Source organism: Chrysemys picta, chromosome 7 (assembly GCF_011386835.1).
Source record: "Chrysemys picta bellii isolate R12L10 chromosome 7, ASM1138683v2, whole genome shotgun sequence".
Lineage (NCBI taxonomy): Eukaryota > Metazoa > Chordata > Testudines > Emydidae > Chrysemys > Chrysemys picta.
Genome location: NC_088797.1, coordinates 31624001 through 31644428, shown reverse-complemented (window position 1 = coordinate 31644428; position 20428 = coordinate 31624001). Strand labels below are relative to the sequence as shown.

Here is a 20428-nt window from a genome sequence, read left to right as displayed (position 1 = left end):
GGTTATCTAACTATCTATCTAATCATACATATCATTTCTAGTTTGTGCTCTCTCTCTCTCTCTCTTGCTCTCCTCCCCTCTCTCACAAAACTCCCAAAAGGTGTGTCATGGCTACTGTTCTTGCCTCCCTATAGATTCTACTAACCGTGTCTCCGCCTCCTCTATGGTTTCAGGCAATGGCACGTTGAGCGTCTCGGGCCAGAAGGTCGCTGCAATGCTGGAGATGGGGCAGCTCCATAAATGATCAGTGGCAGGAAGGGAATGTATTCATCCAACATCTTCACGAATGGGGCAGTGATGCTGCCCAGGAGCGCCATGGTGTTGCTCAAACCGATGCTGGTCTGCCTGTGAATTTGAAATCATAACAAACAGAACTATTAGCATAAGCCACAGTGATGAGAAAAACCTGAGCTAAGGAGCTGACAGGCAATAAGCCAAGCAGTACCTCTCAGCTAGGCCCTATGGACTAGTAGCGTCAGGACACCTGGGTTCTTTTCCTTGCTCTGCCACTGACCCACTGCGTAACCTTGGACAAGTCACTTCCTCTCTCCATTCATCTCTTTCCCCTCACACCCTCAGTCTGTCTTGTCTATTATGATTGTGAAGAGCAGAGACTGCTGTCACTGTGTGTCTGGGCACCATCTGGCACAATAGGGCCTTAATCTCAATTTGGGTCTGTGCAGTGCCTTATACAATGGGGATCTGATCTCAGTCAGGGTCTGTGCAGCAGTTGGCACCATGGGGCTCTGGTGTGGTCTCTAGGTGCTAATTTAACAAATAGGATCTTTCCTGGGTGCAGATTACCACACAAGTACAGGATTTCTTGCAGCTGGGACTGAGCTAGCTAGATCTTTGATATCATGTGGCAATTCCTAGTTCCTAGAAGGGCAATTTTGGGTGGCTAGACTGAGACGCCTCAGAGGGCCCTCACTTTTTAGATGGCACATCCTCAGCAATTGCAGAGAATCAGGCACAGTTGCGGTGTCCTACGTGGGCATCCCCTGAGGTGCCCAAAATCACTAGCAGAGCTGGTCAGGAAATTGTTTTCCTGTCCCATGATAAATTTTGAGATTTCAAACATTTTTTTCCATTCTGAATCAGGACGAACCATTGAAATTTCAAAAAATTGTTGTGAATTCAACAGTATAAAAAAAATCTTGGTTTGGGTCCCTAACATCATTTCATTTCGATTTCTATTTATGAATTTGTACAAAAAAGGGTTATTGTTTTTAATACACATTCTAACCAGAAAAAACAAATTTTCATTTTGGAAATGTAATTTCCAACACCCCCCCTCCCCCCGCACTTTTTCCAACCAACACTTTCCCGTGAAAAGCTTTGGCTTTGATGAAATAGCTTTTTCCGTCAGAAAAATACATTTTGATGAAAAATTCCCAACCAACTCTAATCACTAGTCACTTGGCTCTGGTCTTTTGCTCTGCCACGGGGCTGCATGTGAAGTTTGAGCTGCACCCTCTGAGTTTTTTCTACATACCTAATCACGGTGGGGTACAGCTCACTCATGTAGAGGACGACACAGTTAAAGGCGGCAGGAAGACAGCCTTTTCCAATGACAGCCAGAATGGTGCACAGGGTCTTCAGATCTTGGGAGAAGCACACAGTGGAGGAGGGTTAAGCACGTGGAAAAAGGCTGAAATGCTCAAGAAGGGCCAATGGGATGCATCCCCAGCTGCTGTCAATCAGCATAGCTGCAATGGAGTCAATGGGACCAGATCCCCAGCTGCTCCATTAAAGAAAAAGGGGGCAAGAAATCAATGGAGCTGGGCTAATTGACACCAGCTTAGGATCTGTGCCTCAGTTTGCCATCTAGAAATAAGAGTGATAGTCCTTTCTGTGTTGTGTCTATTTAGATTGTGAGCTCTTTGGGGCAGGGCCTCTCTCTCCCTTTAGGTCTGTGCAGTGCTCGGCACAATGGGGCCCTTATGTTATTTGGGGTCTGTGCAGCACCTCGATCAAATACTAATAACCATCTTCCCGGATTGGTTTGTGAAATTGTGTCTGTCACCCCTCCCAGACAGCGGCTCATCCACTTCGCAACCATCTTGCAACAGGCCAGCCTGGATCAGGCTGAATATGTCTCTCAGGTTGCTTCATGGGGAAGTGCCATGGCAACTGGTGTCATAAACACGTGTCAGCTGCTTCAATCCCTGGCAGCAACAGGTGGTTCTGTACCCTGCAGTACCTCAGCCACAGAACACAGCTGTGACATATCCGTGGGCTTGAGCCCCATTAGCCCTTATGGATCAGCTCTCCTGGCTCTTCTCCCTCCCCTGCAGCTGACCATATCAGCCAGGCTTTGGACCTTTGGTAGGACAAAGGCTTGAACACTTCCGGATCTAAGCCTGAAAATCCAGGACAACAAGTAACCACCTTGTGGGACAAAGATGTCGGCTAGGATAGAGAGTCCAGCCAGGATGAGGGTCAAGGCCCATGTGAACCGGTGCCCGATGAAGCTGATTGTGAGGACTGAGATGAACTTCGCTGGGAAATCAACAGCTCCTAAGATCAGCTGGATCAAGAAGATATTGACACCGAAATTCTGCAGGTCCATGGCCAACCCATAATAGGCAAAGCTGATGGAGAACCTGGGTGAAGCAGACAGGTATTGATGCCTAGAGGGTCCTTATCATTGAGTTTATTTGTTACACGCATGTTCCCTTTCAGCACTAGGCCCTGGAAATGTGTTTAGTGGTTGGAGTCAGGGCCCCTGGGTTCTCTTCACTGCTTTGGGTGGCAGTGTAGTCTAGTGGGTAGACTGCACTGTGTTCTGTTCATGGCTGTGGGAGGAGATTAGGGTCTAATGAGTTAGACTGGGGAGCAGCTGGGAACCAGGATTCCCAGGTTCTATTTCCAGCTTTGGAAGAAGAGTGGGGCCTAGTGGTTAGAGCAAGAGGGGACTTTGCTCTGTTAACTCTCAGAGAGGAATGGGGGCCAATAGCTGGAACAGGACACACTAGGCACCAAGGATTCCTGGGTTCTTTTCCCAGCTCTGCACATGGAATGTGTCCTAGGACTAGGAATAGGTGACTATAGGAGCCAGGACTCCTGAGTCCTATCACTGCTTCTGGGTAGAATCACCTCCTGATGGTTTTCTCTACATGCTGTCTCCAAGTGGGATTTACCGAAGTCTAGCTATAACATACTGAATTGTGATCTAGTGGGATATTCAATCAAGGTGAAATTGACTGTCACTGACATGCCATGGGATGAAGTGGAGCGTCAGTGGGGCTTAGTAGAGCTGAGCAAAATTTTTCATCTAAAACATTTTTCAGCACAAAATGCAGACTCAATGACATCAAAATGTTTAGGGAATTCATGTCCCTTTTGCTGAATTGTTTCAGATAAAAAAAAAAGCCCCACAAAACCAAAACAAAATAAAATCTAAATGTTTTCTGTTTTGGTTCAAAATGAATGTTTGTGTCAAACATTTCTTTAATTTTATTTTAAAAAAATCTTTAAATATTTAAAATCAAAACAAAATGTTTCACTTGATTTTTTTATCAACTTTTTGATTAGTCAAAAATTAAGAAAAAAATGGTTTTCTGCTCAACCGAAAATGATTTTTTTGTAGATTTTTCGGAATTGCCTGCGGGTCAGAAAATCCATTATTTGCCCCATTCCTCAGCAAATTGTCGTGCCTGGTTTACTTGCTGCAGACTGCTTCATATCATTGTCTCAGCTTCCTCTTTGTGCAAGCACAAGAGCCGACTAACCATACAAAGCAGAGGCAGAAGGAGATCCGGCGTACGACAGGGGTCCGCACCAGGTCGATGAAGGTATAGCTGCTCTTTGCAGAGGCTATTTCTTTTTGCATGTTGGATCTCAAGACCTTGGGAGAGAAGAGAATTCTGGGTAACGGCATGGGGCCTCCATGGTGGGAAAGGCCTGGAAACAGAGCAGGGGAATGGGAGGGAATGAGATTCTGGATCATCCAGTGGTGTCAAAATTCTAGTTTCAGAGGAGGCCTCAGTCTAGACAAAATAATGTGTACATGTAGGAGGGGATGGATGGATGGCTAGATAGAAGGGTGTGCTTGGGGATGGATGGATAGTTGGATGGATAGAAGCATTTGTATGGGGATGGATGGATAGAGAGGTGTGTGGGGAGATGAAAGATAGATGGAGATGAATAGAGATTATGTATGAGTATATGTTTATAAAAGATAGGTGTTTATGTCTAGAAATGGATACATAGATGGCTTGATAGGTGGCTATAGGTAGAGAGATTGATAGAAGATACCTTGTAGGTATGGGAATCCCATTGTACGAGAAAGAAGTCAGACCATGGTGAGAATTGCATTGCTCAGGGAACACTAAAGCCAGTTGCGTTACTGGTATAGATGTGCAGAGTCACCATGACATGTGTGCAACCATGCTGATTTTACAGCTGCGTGTCTCGTGTGCCTATATCGGCCACTGGAGTTGGTGGGAGCTCTCAGCCTCTTTGAGATCCAGTCTTACCTCTATGTTGAGTTTGTCTCCTTCTTCCGGTTTATCCTGGCCACTGTCTGGAGCTGCTTCACTGCCTCGTCAGGTCTGCCGGCTATTACCAGCCAGCGGGTGGACTCCGCAAACCACCTGGGAAGCAAGTATCCGGGGATAGCCGTGTTAGTCTGTATCGACAAAAACAACAAGGAGTCTGGTGGCACCTTAAAGACTAAGAGATTTATTTGTGCACAAACTTTCGTGGGTATAAACCTCACTTCTTCAGATGCATAGAGTGAAAGTTACAGATGCAGGCATTAAATACTGACAGATGGAGAGCAGGGAGTTACTTCGCAAGTGGAGAACCAGTGTTGACAGGGCCAATTCAATCAGGGTGGATGTAGTCCACTCCCAATAATAGATGAGGAGGTGTCAATTCCAGGAGAGGAAAAGCTGCTTCTGTAATGAGCCAGCCCCTCCCAGTCCCTATTCGAGCCCAGATTAATGGTATTAAATTTGCAAATGAATTTTAGTTCTGCTGTTTCTCTTTGAAGTCTGTTTCTGAAGTTTTTTTGTTCAAAGATAGTGACTTTTAAATCTGTAATAGAATGACCAGGGAGATTGAAGTGTTCACTTACTGGCTTATGTATGTTACCATTCCTGATATCCGATTTGTGTCCATTTATTCTTTTGCGGAGGGACTGTCCAGTTTGGCCAATGTACATGGCAGAGGGGCATTGCTGGCACATGATGGCATATATAACATTAGTGGATGTGCAGGTGAATGAGCCCTTGATGGTGTGGCTGATGTGGTTGGGTCCTCTGATTGGTTCCTGGGTTGGTGTTTCTGTGGTGTGGTGTGGTGTGTAGTTGCTGGTGAGTATTTGCTTCAGGTTGGAGGGTTGTCTGTAAGCAAGGACTGGCCTGCCTCCCAAGGTCTGTGAGAGTGAGGGATCATTTTCCAGGATAGGTTGTAGATCGTAGATAATGCGCTGGAGAGGTTTTAGCTGGGGGCTGTATGTGATGGCCAGTGGTGTTTGGTTATTGTCCTTGTTGGGCCTGTCCTGTAGTAGGTGATTTCTGGGTACCCGTCTTGCACTGTCAATCTGGGAAGCAGAAGATATGAAACCACACCTGCACGGAACACTCACATTGCTCTTGTTGAACTGCGATCAGCCCCATTGGAGCACGGTGCTGTTCTTCTACACTAGGGGCAGTGCCCAAAGCCAGTGCAGGGCACAAGCAGTGACAGAGGCAGCTGGGAGCATGTTGTGGAATAGCCTCCGTGGAACCTGCATTCTCTGGTCTATGTCCTCCCCCCGCTACCTGCAGCCCCCTGGCGACAGCCAAGTGTTACTGCAACCTGAAGCTCCATTCCTGCCAGGAGACTGCCCAGTGGCAGCGGATGGTACTGCACCTTGCCATGCATCAGGAAGGAAGGATGGTGATAGCCGAAACCTGACTTCAATTCCCTGCTCTCCTGTCACTTAGTCTGTCTCTGTGTCTGGATCTCGTCATCTGTACAATAGGGTAATAGCGCTGCTCTCCGTCAGAAGAGTGTTCTGGTTACAGCTGGTCGGCACTTTTCTGCTGAAATATTTTTCCATTGAAAAATGCGGGTTTGTTCAAACTGAAACTGTTTGCACAGGGAAAGGTCGGTTTCAATAAATCTCTTGATTTAAAAAAAAAAATTTCAGAATTTGTCCTTTGTCAAAATTTAAAGTTTCAACAATTTTGTTTCAAAATTTTTGATCATTTACACTAAAAAAAAAGGGTAAAAAATAAACAAGCTCCAGATCAAAAAGAAAATTTTCAAAATTATCAAAAGGAAACATTTTCAACTGACCCAACCGGAATATTTTTTCAGATTATCAATTCACAAAAGTTTTCCTGGTTTTGACTCTTGGCCAGATTCAGGATGGGAAAATTTTTCAAAGTCTCAAAGACTCTCATGTTTGTTGCCAGCCAGCTCTAGCTGTGACAATAAATATATTAAACATTGTGATGTTCCTAGATACTATAGTGATGGGTGCTAGATAAATACCCATGATAGGTCAGTTCCTCATATTACCTAGCAGTGACATTATGGGTGAAGTAGAGCCCTCTTTGCTTTCACTGGAAATTTTTCACAATATTTTAAATTTTTTTCAACAGAACAAAAGTTTTCATTTTGCTTCCATTTTGGGAGGGTTTTTTTTTTTATTTTTTTTTATTTCCTCTCTTTTATTTCCTTTTGCTTTCATGTTTCCACTTTAAAATGGGGGAAAGCGGGGGAAAAAATGGCTCTGAAACATTGAAATGAAAATTTTTGTTGTCAAAAACTTAACAAACTTAGAAAGAAATGGTTATCTTTCAGCAACCCCCCCCCCCCCACACACACACACACACCATCCTGAAAACTAAAATAAAATGTTTGCTTTCGTTGAAAATTTTTGAAGGAATTTTTTTGGGGGAAAGCCATTTTTCATGGAAAACAAATTTAAGACATCAAATCTTCAACTCTCTCTATTCATACGTTATCCTCTGAGTCTTGCCATTTCCCTGGTTTGCTGAAACAATTCCAGGTTTTAAACTCCACAGCTTTCATAGTTCTTTGTTCATTATTTGCATTACCGTAATGCCCTGAAGACCCAGTCATGGGGCAGAACCCCATTGTCCCAGGCGCTGAACAAAATGACAGTCGCTGCCCCAAACAGCTTATAATCTAAGGACAAAACAAGCAACAAGTGGATACAGACAAAAGAGCACAAGAAAACAGTGAGACAGTACTGGTCAGCATGATAGGCAATGATCTCTGCACACGAGCACCCTAACCTTCGTCAGTTTTTTTTTTAAGCCACACAGCAAAGGACAGTTTGAAGAAGGATTTGAAGACGGACAATGAGGTACCTTTGCTGATGTTTACAGGGGAACTCCTCCCAGGTATGAGGGGCAGCATGATAGAATGCACAAACGTGCTTGTTTGAAAATTTAGGAAGCGGGCAACGGAGGCAGGCATCATGGACCAGTCGGAGTTGGGAGTCAGCATTGTGCTAGTGAATGACAGACGGGACAGGTATGGTGCAGTAGGGCGTGAACGGCTTTGAAAGTGAAGATGAGTAGTTTATGTATGATGTGATGAAGAACGGAGAGCCAGTGGAGGGCTGCAAAGAGAGGTGACATGGACAAAGGGATGAGACAGGGAAATGATCTTTGCAGAAGTGTTTTGAATGGATGTAAGTGGAGTAAGATTGCATTTGCCAAGGCCAGAGAAGGGGATGTTGCAGTAATTGAGACGCAAGATTATGAGAACTAGGTTAAGAGAGGTTTCAGAGTAGCAGCCCTGTTAGTCTGTATCCGCAAAAAGAACAGGAGTACTTGTGGCACCTTGGAGACTAAAAAATTTATTTAGGATAAGAGAATTGTTTATTCTACTTGCTTAAAGTTTGTCTCATTCCTGCATCCAGTGAGAAAAGCAGGTTGGAAGGGGAATGGATCAGAAAGGATAAGGGTGAGCTAACCTACCAGGAGTAGATGAAGCTGATGAAATAGGGCAAAGACACCACAAGCTGCAGCCAGCGCCAATAGGGGATGGCATAAGCCACCCCAGCCAGAATGAACTGCCCGATTGTGTAGCAGTATCCATACATGGTGCCCACAACTGCCCGTGTGCGGGTGGGTGTCCATTCCACAGCTGGGGAGAGACACACACAAAGGGAAAATAATCTCTCTGTCCTTGTGCTGATGACCTCCAGTGGTGAGAACAAGCATGAGCGGAGGCAGCAGGAACATGTAGAAACAGCCTTCCCCTGGCTCTTTGAGGCTGAGATGTAATAGCTCCCCAGAACCTGCATTCCCCGATCCATGCCTCCTTCCCCTGCTAGTTGCAATCCACCTAGTGGTAGTAGGTGGTACTGCACCCTGCTGGAGGTGCTCCATTCCCCCTCGCCATGGCAGCAGCCAGTACTGCGCCCTGCAGCAACTCCCACCCCTGGTGGCAGCAAGCAGTACTGCACCAGTCCCCCAGTGGCAGCAAGCAGTACTGCCCTTTGCAGGGTTGCAAACACTCCAGAAGACCCCCCCAACGGTAGCAGGCTGTACTGTACCCTGCAGGGTTGCAGCAGCTCTAACACCCCACAATGGCACACTTATGCACCCTGAAGTACATCAGCCACAATACACAGCTATTATGTAATTGAATAAGCTGAGTCCCATTAGCCTCTGATACCCAACTGCCCCTGGATCCTTCAGTTCCTAGAGGACCTTTATACATTGTATAGTACAAGGGACTTTCTAGTAATGAGGAGGGAATTCTGTAGCTTCTGGCTGATGCACATGGCCTGTGCCTGTTCTGCAGAAGACTTATTGTGGAATCTGTTCTGTTGTGAATCATCGTCATCTGATGACGGCACTCCACTCTAAATAGCTTTCATTCCATTCTTGGGGTCTGTAGGGGTTCATCCCCCTCTGGGGCGGCTGGGAACCAGGCCGCCTCACTACTTCGGTCCGGTGAGTCAGGGAATTAGCCTGGCTGTGCGGCAAACAGTCGGCACCTCAGGCCCTCAGACAGGGGCTTAGCAAACAGTTCAATAACAGGCCCTAGCCCTGGGTCAGCAAACAGTCAGTGGCTCAGGCCCTCAGGCAGGGGCTGAGTATACAGTTCAATAATGGGCCCAGGCCCTGGGTCAGGGTGGGGCAGCAAACAGTCAGGAGCTCAGGCCCTCAGGCAGAGGCTGAGCAAACAGTTCAATAACAGGCCCAGGCCCTGGGTCAGGGAGGGGCAGCAAACAGTCGTCACCTCAGGCAGGGGCTGAGCAAACAGTTCAATAACAGACCCAGGCCCTGGGTGCAGGCGGGGCAGTAGAGAGTCTGTAGCTCAGGCCTTCAGGCAGGGGCTGAGCAGACAAATAAGTTTAGGAGTCCCAGGTCCTGGCTCCGAAAGCCCTGGGAGAGGGGGAGACTGCCACCCGCACGTTGGGTGGCAGGAGGGACACAGGCCCACCCACTCCACTGCGTCCCAGCCCGGGGCCCTAGCAGCGGCAGAAGACCCTCTGCTGTGTCAATGGAGATCCTGACCGCAACACACTGACATTGGCTCTGGGTGTGCTGCAACCAGACTAGTGTCAGCTGCCCCTGGGCTACTTCCTGTCTCCCCCTCTAGTGGTATCCGCGTCTGGACAGAGTCTTCCAAGAAGTCAAGCACCATGGGCTCCTCTGGGTACCTGGCGGGCGGTAGGCTTGGCAGCTCCTCTGGATAACTTGCCACAGACGAGTTTACCCGCTTCTCCGGGGTCTGGTCGGCGTCTGGACAGTCCTTGGGTTGGCCGCAAATGGCAGGAATCTCCCAACCGGGAGCTAGGCCACAGGCGTCTGGCTTCTCCAGTGGCCGGGCCTCTAGTGAGCTCAGGGGTTGGGCTTTTGTACTTCCTGTCCTGCGCCCTGATCTCTGGGGGGCAGGTGCAAGCTCCACTGGCTTAGCCCCCTTTGGTGTCTGGAGGGGCTCGTCTCCCTCCGGGGCGGCTGGGAAACAGGCCGCCTCACTACAGGGACCTGCATGCTATTGGAAGCTGCCCTGTTTTGTGGCATCTCCTGTGCTCCGGCACTGCAGAAGCACATGGAGGTGCGATTGTCCCAGAGAACTCAGTTCTCGTTTAGGTACCACATTCTCAGAAGAGGGCAGGCCCAGATTTCGAGGTTCAAAATACCTCCTAAATAACGTGCTCAGATCTTTGTCAGCTGTGGCAATCAGTGTCCCAAAGGGAGCTGCTGAGTGCTTTGGTAAATCCAGGTTGGAATGGGACCTAGGACTTTTGGAAAATCTAGCTCCCGATTTTTGGTGCTGAGACCTTGTACATCCCACCCATGCGGTGTGTGCTTCTGGTCTCTCTGTGCTCCCACCACAGAGTAATTTATCAGCAGCGGGAACAAGGCACCTCCATCCATCCCCAGTAACCAGCTCATCTTGTGTCTGGGATGGCAGGCACCAGGCACACTTACACAGAGAGATACCATTCATCACAATGCCCGAGAAGGCCATTCCGGTCAGGAAACGGAAGATGCAGTAGGCAGTGAAGCTGGGCGAGAAGGCAGTGCTGCTGCCCGTGACAGCCATCTGCAAGTAGCACCAGATCAAGGGAGACCTGCGGCAAAACCTGAGCCAAAAAGAACCAAGAGAACAGGTGAGGGAAACCCAGGATCCTGAGGCAAGTGTGTTCAGAGTGGAAGTTAAACCTGGTGCAAGGAACTATTGGTGCCATTGACTGGCATGGCTTCCTGGCTTGGGGAAGGGGCAAAGAGGCAGGAGGCCCCAGTTCTAAAACCAGCTCTGTGGCATGTGACAAAAGGTTATTGATGAAAATACTTCATGTCAGCCGTGCTGTAGCTGCTAATGATGAGGCCTGCAGGGCTAGATTAAGGCAATCTAGGGCCCTGGCAGTAGGGTTATCCCCAGCTGGTATTTGACTGTTAGAAAAACATGCAATCTTGATTTAAAAATCTCCAGGGCTGGAGAATCCACCGCAGCCCTTGGGCCATTTTTCCACTGGTTAATTCCTTTTGCTGTTAGAAATTTGCACCTTATTTCCTGTCTGAATTTGTCTAGCTTCAATTTCCAGCCACTGGCTCTTGTTAGACCTTTGTCTGCTAGATGCAAAAGCCTCTTATCAGATTGCTGCTCCACCTGTAGGTACCTATATAGAGAGCCCCATGTTTTTTGCAAATGTGAAATAATATGAAATTAGGGTTACCATTCGTCCAGATTCCCCAGGACATGTCCGGCTTTTTGAGCTAAAAATAGCATCAGAGGGGAATTTGTAAATGTCCAGACTCTTTCCCCCCCCTCCACCCATGCAGAGCGCGCGCGGCTAACAGGGCAGCCGGCCAGATGGTGCCACTTACATGGGTCTCTGACAGCCAGAGAGAGCACCGCCTCCTCTCCCCGGCAGCAGAGATCACTCCCTCCCTCCCTGTATTCGCAGGTCACCTCCGGCAGTCTGGAGCTCCTCCCCCGTGCCGGGATGAACGGCTCAGGTCGTTCCTGAGCAAGTTCACAGAGACATTAAGCGAAGGCCAACAACAAGGGAGCCAGGGGATCGGAGAAGGGGCAGGGAGGTTCTGGAGGGGGCAGTCAAGAGACGTGAGGGTCGGGAGTTCGGGGGGGGGCTTTCTGGGGGTGTGGATAAGGTTTTGGGAAGTCAGGGTACAGGTAAGGGGTAGGGTGCTGGGGGACAGTTGGGGGGGTCTTAGGAGGTGGCAGTTGGGGGACAAGGAACAGGGAGGCTTAGGAAGGGGGTGGGGTTCTGGAGGATAGTTAGGAGCAGGGGTCCCAGGAGGGAGCAGTCAGGGGACAAGGAGCGGGGGGGTGGTGTTTGGGAGTTCTCGGGGGGTGCTGTCAGGTGGCAGGGGTGGGGAGAGGGAATGGAGCAGAGGGATTTAGCTGGGTCGGGATTTCGGGGGGGGGCTGTCAGGGGGTGGAGAGTGGTTGGATGGGGCGTGGGAGACCCAGGGGTCTGTCTGGGGGTGGGGGTGTGGATAAGGGTTGGGGCAGTCAGGGTACAGGTAGGGGGTAGAGTCCTAAGCAACCAGTTAGGATGGGGGGAGGGTTTCAGGAGGGGGCCAGTCAGGGGACAAGAGGCAGGGAGGCTTAGGTAGGGAGTGGACCCCTGGGGGGCAGTTAGGGGCAGGGGTCCCGGGGTGGGCAGTCAGGGGACAAGGAGCGGGGGGAGGGTTGGGGATTCTGAGGGGGGAAGTGGGAGGGGCGGGGCTAAGGCAGGACAGGGGCGGGACTCCTCTCGTCCTCTTTTTTGCTTGCTGAAATATGGTAACCCTAATGAAATAAAGCTAAAAAAACTCACCCTGCAGTGGCAGCTCCTGTCCTGTGAAGCTCGGCCTGGCTCCCCACTGTGAACTGGGGGGTGCCCCGCCAAACCTGAGCAGCACTGTGACCCCGTGTGCCAGGCCACAACACCCTGAGTCGAGAGCCAGGCTCAGCTGCACCGCACAGGACCCCAGGAGCCGCTTCTGTGGGGTGAGTGCAGGGCAGGCTCGGGGGTGCAACACTCACCTCCCCCAGAGCGTCCCAACCCCTGGGGGCAGGACTCAGCTCCCCTCCAGGGCCTCCCAACCCCCAGGGCAAGACCTGATCCCCTACATGGATAACATTAACAAAACAAAAATAACAAGAAATTCCCCAAAATAAAATAAACAATTATTAAAAGAACTCAAAAGGCTCCACTTACAGACTGTGGTCAAGTCACCCCTTAACCTTTGCTTTATAGATAGAGCTCCTGGAGTCCAGGGCCGCCCAGAGGATTCAGGGGGCCTGGGGCAAAGCAATTTCAGGGCCCCCTTCCATAAAAAAAATTGCAATACCATAGAATACTATATTTTCGTGGGGGCCCCTGTGGGGCCTGGGGCAAATTGCCCCACTTGCCCCCCCCCCTCTGGGCGGCCCTGCTGGAGTCTCTCACTGTAAGGCACGTTTTCCAAGCCTTTAATCCTTCTCGTGGGTCTTCTCTGGCCCCTCTCCAACCTACCAACATCCTTTTGGGATTGTGGACACCGGAACTGAACTCAGGATTCCAGTAGCAGTCGCACCAGTGCCAAATACAGTGATACCATAACTTCTCTCCTCCTGCTCGAGATTCCTGATTCCCCCAGGAATCAGCCTTGCTCGGCTTCATAACGACTTTGCTCTCACCTGTCTGACAGTCCTCCAAAGATGATGCCTCCCGCCAGGATCCCAGTCATGTAGATGGACTGAGCCATCTGCTTCAGCTGCCGGGAGTCACACACCAGGTCCCACTGTAAGGGAGAGAGAAAACGAAGCTGGGCTCCAGGAGGAAGACTGGCTTGTGGTTAATGTCCCAGACTGGGACTGAGATTTTCAGAGCCATTAATGGCATTTAGACAGCCAGTTCCCATAGCAATCCTTACAATTTATTTTAATTTGTTAATTACAAGTCCAAAACTACCTACTGTGGAAATAGAGCAAGGCCTAACAGGGATTAGAAGGGGATTTTAATGCAAACAGGTTTTTTTTTATTGGCAAGAGTCAGGCTAACTGTAACCCTAATAACGCAAGATTTGTAGAAGCGAGAATTGTGTAAGGCAAGTAAAAAAAACTGTAGAAAGTTGTTGCGACCTTGTGTAAATAATATAAAATGTAGACTAAAGCCTAAATAAAGAAAAGAAAATATCAAAATGACCTATGTATAAACAAAATGCAGCTGTTGCTCATTATTGTTGTGTAGTAGGTTTAGGCCGAGGTTCGGCCCTCAGCGGGGCTGTGGGGTGTCCCACTGCCTCGCTGTGGTCCGGCCGTAGTCCGGGGCAACAGGCACACAGTTAGGGGCTCAGGCCCATAAGCAGGGGCTGAGTCCAGAGGTCCGAAACCCAGGCCCTTAAGCAAGGGCTGAGGCAAAGTCTATAGCGGCCCAGGCCCTAAGTCAGGGCGGGTCAGTAATCAAATAGTCAATCAGCGGCCCAGGCCCTTAAGCCGGGGCTGGGTCAGTAGCACATAGTCAATCGGAGGCCCAGGCCCTTAAGCAGGGGCTGGGTCAATTGTAGCAGCCCAGGCCGTCGGTCAGGGCGGGCAGCAAGCAAATAGTCAGTCAGAGGCCCAGGCCCTTAAGCAGGGGCTGGGTCGGGGTTTGTAGCAGCCCGCAGCCTCTCTAGGCCAGGGAAAAAAGGGGGGAGTCTGCCACCCAAGGAGTGGGTGGCAGGGGGGACGCAGGCCCTCCCACTCCACTGCGTCCCAGCCCGGTGCCCTAGCAGTGACAGAAACTCGCTGCTGTCAGTGGGGATCCTGGCCGCAACACACTGATATCGGCTCTGGCAGTGCAGCAGCCAGACTGGGGTCGGCTGCCCCCGGGCTACTTCCACACTCCCCCTCGTATGGTACCTGGGCCATCTTGCTGTCGTCGTTGCTCTCCACCAGCATTGGCTCCTCTGGGTAGGTGGCGAAGGGCAGGCTTGGCTCGTCCTCGGGGTACCTGGCACAGGGCAGGCTTGGCTCCTCCTCGGGGTACCTGGCACGTGGCAGGCTTGGCCAGTCCTCCTCGGAGTAGCTGGCACGGGGCAGGCTCGGCTCCTCCTCGGGGTACCTGGCAAGAGGTAGGCTCGACCGGCCCGGTGACTCAGAAGACCGGTCGCAGCCTGTGGCTGTTTCCCAAGCGGGAGCTCGGCCACGGACGTCTGCTCTCTCCTCCGGCCTCGGCTCCACTGAGCTCTGCAGGCGAGCTTTTATACTTCCGGGTCGGGGCCGTGACCTCGGAGGGGCAGGCGCCGGACCCGCCCACATTGGGATTAGGGGAGGTTCGGCCCTCAGCGGGGCTGTGGGGTGTCCCACCGCCTCGCTACATGTCTGTAACAAAAGGTATAAATGCTTGCTGTAATTGTTTACCTGTAGAAAGACCTGCCTACGAGGGGGAGACCCTGTGTCCTAGTGCACTCTCTCCCTCTACGCAATTGCTTGAGATAATAAAGTATCTGACTTTGCTGCACCCAGCCAAAAGAGTAAGAACTCTGTTTTTCTCCGACACTACGTTTAATGGGAAATGTGATCTGCCGGGCATTACAACCTTAATCTTTCTGAGCCTCAATGTCCATCATCCGTAAAATGAGGGAGGATCATCCTGGTCTCTAGCTTTGTCCCTGTGCAGCACCCAGCACACCTGGGCCCCAATCTCAGTTGGGGTCCACAGAGCACCCAGCACAGTCTCAGTTGGGATCTGTGCAGTGCCCAGTGCAATGGAGCCCTGATTGTAGCTGGGGTCCATGCAGTATCCGGCACAAGGGTTCCCCAGTCTGAGCTGGGCTCTGTGCAGTGCCAGGCACAACAGGGCTCCACTCTCAGCTTGGGTCTGTGTAGCATCTGACACAGTGAGTCTCCGAACTCAGCTGGGTCTCTGCAGTGCCTGGCAGAATGGGTCCTTTCCATGTTAATATAGGATCAAATATAATGATCCCATGTGAGGTGGATGGTTTTGAATGGAGTGAGTGTTCAAGAGACTGGGACCCCTACTCCTAGCTCTGACACTGACTTGCTGTGACCTTGGGCAAGTCATGCTGTGAGATGGGATAGTAAAGTTTAGTCACTATTCTAAAGCACTTTGAAATCAAGGGGAGAGCAGGGATAGCTCTTAGCATCATTCACACTTCCTTTACTGCGGATTAGTGGATTATGTCCAGTTTAATTGAGAGGAAACTGACTGCAAAATGGACGGGGGAATTCCCACCCCAACCAGTGCAACCACAGCTTCCTCCTACTCGTACACTGAAGGAATCAAGCCTCTGTGAAGCGTAAAGGCCGTGTCCTGCTTTCCTTTACACCTGTGCAATGGCAGCCGCTTGAAGCCGCATGGATTGAAGTTGCCTGGGGGGCCAGAATGTAACTGAGAACAGCACGTGGCCCTGGATGAAATAATGCACTGACTTAGGCTGAAACCAAGCCGATGTCAATAGACATGTAGGGGCTGTAGCTTGGTGCAAATTTTAAGATCAGATCTAGGAAGAGGAGGATTGATAGATAGATACTCTGACCCTCACTGCCCAGAGGACAGTGAAACTTACTTGCAAAAATCTATGAAAAGGCATAACTGCAACAAAAATATTTTCAACTCATCCACCCCAACTTCCACCCCATGGTTTCAGTATCCTTTTCCCAGCCAGTTACCCGCGCTGCAGCAGGTCTTGCTCTCACGTACCTCTATAATGATGGTGGTGGTGAAAATGCTCTTGTCGTACACCCACCCATCAGCGCAGGGTTCAGTCTCCAGCTCAGTTAGATTTGTGACTGTGGCGTTGGAGTCTAGGAGCTGCCACTGCTTGGTGACAAAGCGGTGACACTTCTCTGGCTGCTGGTTGCTGCCCAGGGGGACGGAGACCCTGAGGAGGTCCTTGGCAGCGAGCTTTCCGGTGAGGTTGGTGTAAGGAGTGTTGTTGATGTTGATATGGACATGGCAGTGGTGCTGAGAGGTGGCAGCAGTGAAGTTCTGCAGGAGGTTATGGCTGGCCAGCATGAAAACTGGGATAGCCAGTAAGATCGCATAGATGATTTGGAAGCGACCCATCCCCCCGACATGGTCTAAGAGCTCGGCAAAATTCATGGTGCCGGGTTGGAAGATTCAAAACTAACCTTCTGGGTTAAGCAAAAATGATGGGGCTCGAATAACCGACGTTACCTGAATAGGTCGATTACTTGTAAAAATTAAAATGAAAATATTTACACAGAAAGATGTTAATTTGAATCCAGCTTGTATTCCACTTCACAACTTCAAAGACAGCCATAAAGCGCAGCACTTCTTACAAAAAGTCAGCTGTTGGCAAATAGTGTCCATGGATTCTTTTGTGTGTAGTTTCCAAAGAAGAGGCGTTGAGTTATATTCTCCCTATATAACTGAGTATGCTACTACGTTGCTTCTCCTTTGTTGCAAAAATTCCCATGCAACCATTCCTAGTTTCCTGTCAGCTGCTGGAAAACTCCAAACACCTTTTCTATGAACTGAAGACACACAAGGGAATGGTTTTGCCAAGCTTAATTCCATGTTGATCCTTGCATTTTACCCTCTGGAAAAGCAGGTGGGAATTTATATATCCCTCGGAGGGTTATATAAGGCCTTAAGCAGGTCACTTGGTTAAAATTTTACGTTGTTTTGCATGGATTAAGTCCAAAAAAGAGTGTCTGAAAGCAATGTGCTAGATACGGCACTAAATGCTTCCAGTGAAGAGGTGACAAACACACTGATCCAAGCTGCTAAATCACATTGCCTTTGAGTGAGTATATTATTCACACCATCGGACTAGAAATTAACTATAACTAAAAAGGATCCAGATTTAGCTGAGATACCACAAGCCCACCTCTGTCCTGAGTACGATGACCAGAGAGCAAATGTGAAAAATCTGGACGGGGGGTGGGGGGTATTCTTAAAATACCACCTGGATATACCCAGCTGAGATTGGGGCCCATTATGCCAGGGATTGTACAACTCCATAGTGCGAGCCATCCCTGTCCCAAAGCGCTTACAGTCTAAATAGACAAGACAGACCAAAGGGAAGGTTGTAATTAGCGGTGGTCTGAAAAAATTTAGCAAAAGGTTTTTGCAGAAAATGTTCTGCAGGAAAGTGTCGTTTTTGACAAATGTCTTGACTCTAAAACATTTTAAGAAAAAAGATTTGAAGACAAAAAATTGGAGATGGCAAATTTCAGTTTCAGTGTAAAATGACTTTTTGTTTAGAAATCTGATCTAATTACAGAAAAAAATGGTTGAAAGATAAACAAAACGTTTCAACTGACCAAACCAAAATTTTTTTTTTTTAATTTTGAAATATTTTGAGATTTCAACTTTTCATCCTGATTCCAGGCTGGAAATATTTTTGGAATCTCAATGAGTTTCCTCTGGATGGAAAACCTGCCCTGCTCTATTATTATCTTCCTTTTACAGATGGGGAAAGTGAGGCATGGGACGAGCCACAATGACTTGCCCAAGTGTCTGTAACTGAACTGGGGATGGAGCCCTGAATTCGTGAGTCCTCATCTTATGCATTAACTCTGAGGCCATTCTTCCTCACAAGGCGGCTCTTGCTGTGGTGTAGTTTTGATGTCTGATGAGTGTCTTGGTATGTCCAGTACTGCCAGAGTCAGCCTAGTTGGCTGATTGGCTTAGTGGAGGTGTCCTTTGTTTGGTACATGCTGCCACTCATGCCTTGCAGCTGAAGTGCTAGGGGTCTCAATCAAGCCACTTGGGGGGTTTTAATGAAGGATAATATCTGAGTAAAAAAAAAATAGATATTATCCTAAGACTGTTGCGTTATAGGTTGTCATATGTCTTGGTTCCCAGGTACCAGTGACTGGCATAGATAGAGTGATACATATGGGGATGGGGGGACGTGCATGGGGATAGATGGATGGACAGATATTTCTTTTGGGTCAAGTCGTATGTTTGCTGGGGGAAAGGAAAAGCTGAGGAGCTCAGCAGAAGTGGGGCAGTTCTGTTCTGTGGGGTTCAGCAGGGCAGTGTGAGCTCACATAGCCAGTCTGTGCCCCTCCCCACAGCTCTGTGAGGGCCCCTGTCTGACCTGGGCAGACTCGGAGGCAGATCTGCCATCTGCACTGCAGAATCAATGGTGGCTGCAGCCTGCAAACCATGGCCCAGCCCCTCTTTTCTTCCTCCCCCTCCTGCAAACCAGGGCCTGGCCCCTCTCTTCCTCCTCACCCCCCAATTTCCACCCCTCTCTCTTGTTTTTGTGTTTCCCTGTAGGTGCCGGCCAGTGCTGTGTGGCTTGCAGGAGTGGTGGTTTAAGGTACAACTGATACCCTGGGGCCCACCACACCCTTGGGGGCAGTGGTGCTGGGATTGCTGGTAGTAGCCAGTGTCAGGGGCTGGATCTCACAGGGGAACGGTTTGAATGGACTCGGGGACTGGGGTGCAATTTGTGGTACCGTGCAAGACCAGGTTAGGGCTGGCATTGCCCAGAGGGCAGTGCGTGAGGGAGGGAGCTGACACCCAGCTACCACAGGGAACGCCCTTTCATTGGAGGCAGGGGTGACAGAGCAACTCACAGTCCTGAGCACAGTCCAAGAACTTCCCCTCCCCAGAACAATGGGATGGGTCTCCTGCAGGGCCGGCTCCAGGGTTTTGGCCGCCCCAAGCAGCCAAAACCAAAAAAAAAAAAAAGAGCCGCGGCCGCGATCGCAATCGCAATCTGCGGCGGCAATTCGGCGAGAGGTCCTTCACTCCGAGCCGGAGTGAGGGACCGTCCGCCGAATTGCCGCCGAATACCTGGACCTCCCGCCCCTCTCCCAAGCGACCGCCCCAAGCACCTGCTTGAGAAGCTGGTGCCTGGAGCCGGCCCTGGTCTCCTGCTCCTCCCCCGTCCTTTCTCCCTCACGCAACACCTGGCCTGGAAAGGAGCTGTGGGAACCTTACTGCACCTGCATGCTTCTAGGTCTGGGAGAGGGCGGTGAAGAACTCCTGCAGCTGCAGGAGGAGCAGAGATGGGGTTGGGGGGCAGAATTGCTGTGGGGTTTGGGACGGTATGTAATTCATTGCTGGGCTGGCAAAGGGGCATATGTAGGGTTGGGGGTAGAGCTGGGAAGGGAACAGTTTTTCCCATCCCTCCTGAGGCTTCACGATTTTGACATTTTTTTCCCAATTCACATTTGGACAAAAAAATCGCAATTTCTGAAAAGTTCGCGGACCGATAAACCTAAGAAAAAAGTCCATATGGGTGACTCAAAACACGCCTTTCAATTTTCACCTTTTTCATCTATTTTTTTCCCAGTAGAAATAAAAAATTCAAGACGGCCCTTTAGAAACTGAAAACAAAACGTCTCGTTTTGAAAAGGGATATTCGGACAAGTTAGACACCCCTCCTCCCCCATCTGTAAATCTGGGATAACAGTCCTGGCCTCCTTTGTAAATCGCTTTGAGAACCAGGGCTGCAAAGCCCTAGGGATTATTAACAGTGGCCATTAAGTGAGTCCTTTTTTTTTTTTTTCTCCAAACTGTCCTTTATTGGGTCAGGGGGTTGCCTGATTGGTAAATGGAAAAATCACAATCCAATAATCTAACTAAAATCAATTTATAAAAGTTGAGCATAGTTCTGTATGAACCCAACAACAACAATTTAACAGTCTCTCTTCCTAAGAGATCTCTATTTACAAATCAGCTTCAAGTGTAGTTTCATGGTGCATTAAAACCAAAGACATGGGGTTCTCAAACTGTGGGTTGTGATCTGTCTGTATCATCAATTTTTCCTGCTAATGGAAAGAACTCTACAAGACCCTGAATATTGGCAAATCACTGGGGCCAAGGGGACAGCACTACAGAGAAAGCTTCACCTCACAGCTTCTCCATCTATGGAGCTTTCTCACCACAGAGCCTCCCAATAAGGAAAGTATTTGCAATTTACAGCGATGGGGATTGAGCATTATGGGTGTCTAGAGACAGGAGAATGGGGCAGATATGGAGGAGGCAGCTGGAAGCAGCCAGTCGACCCACTGA

The 20428-nt window shown here is 49.4% G+C and overlaps 1 pseudogene; it reads right to left on the bottom strand.

Annotated features, from left to right (window-relative positions):
* Nucleotides 1–2031: 2031 nt before the first annotated feature.
* Nucleotides 2032–20428, bottom strand: part of LOC101947109 (solute carrier family 22 member 6-B-like) — a 23463-nt pseudogene continuing 5066 nt past the window's right edge.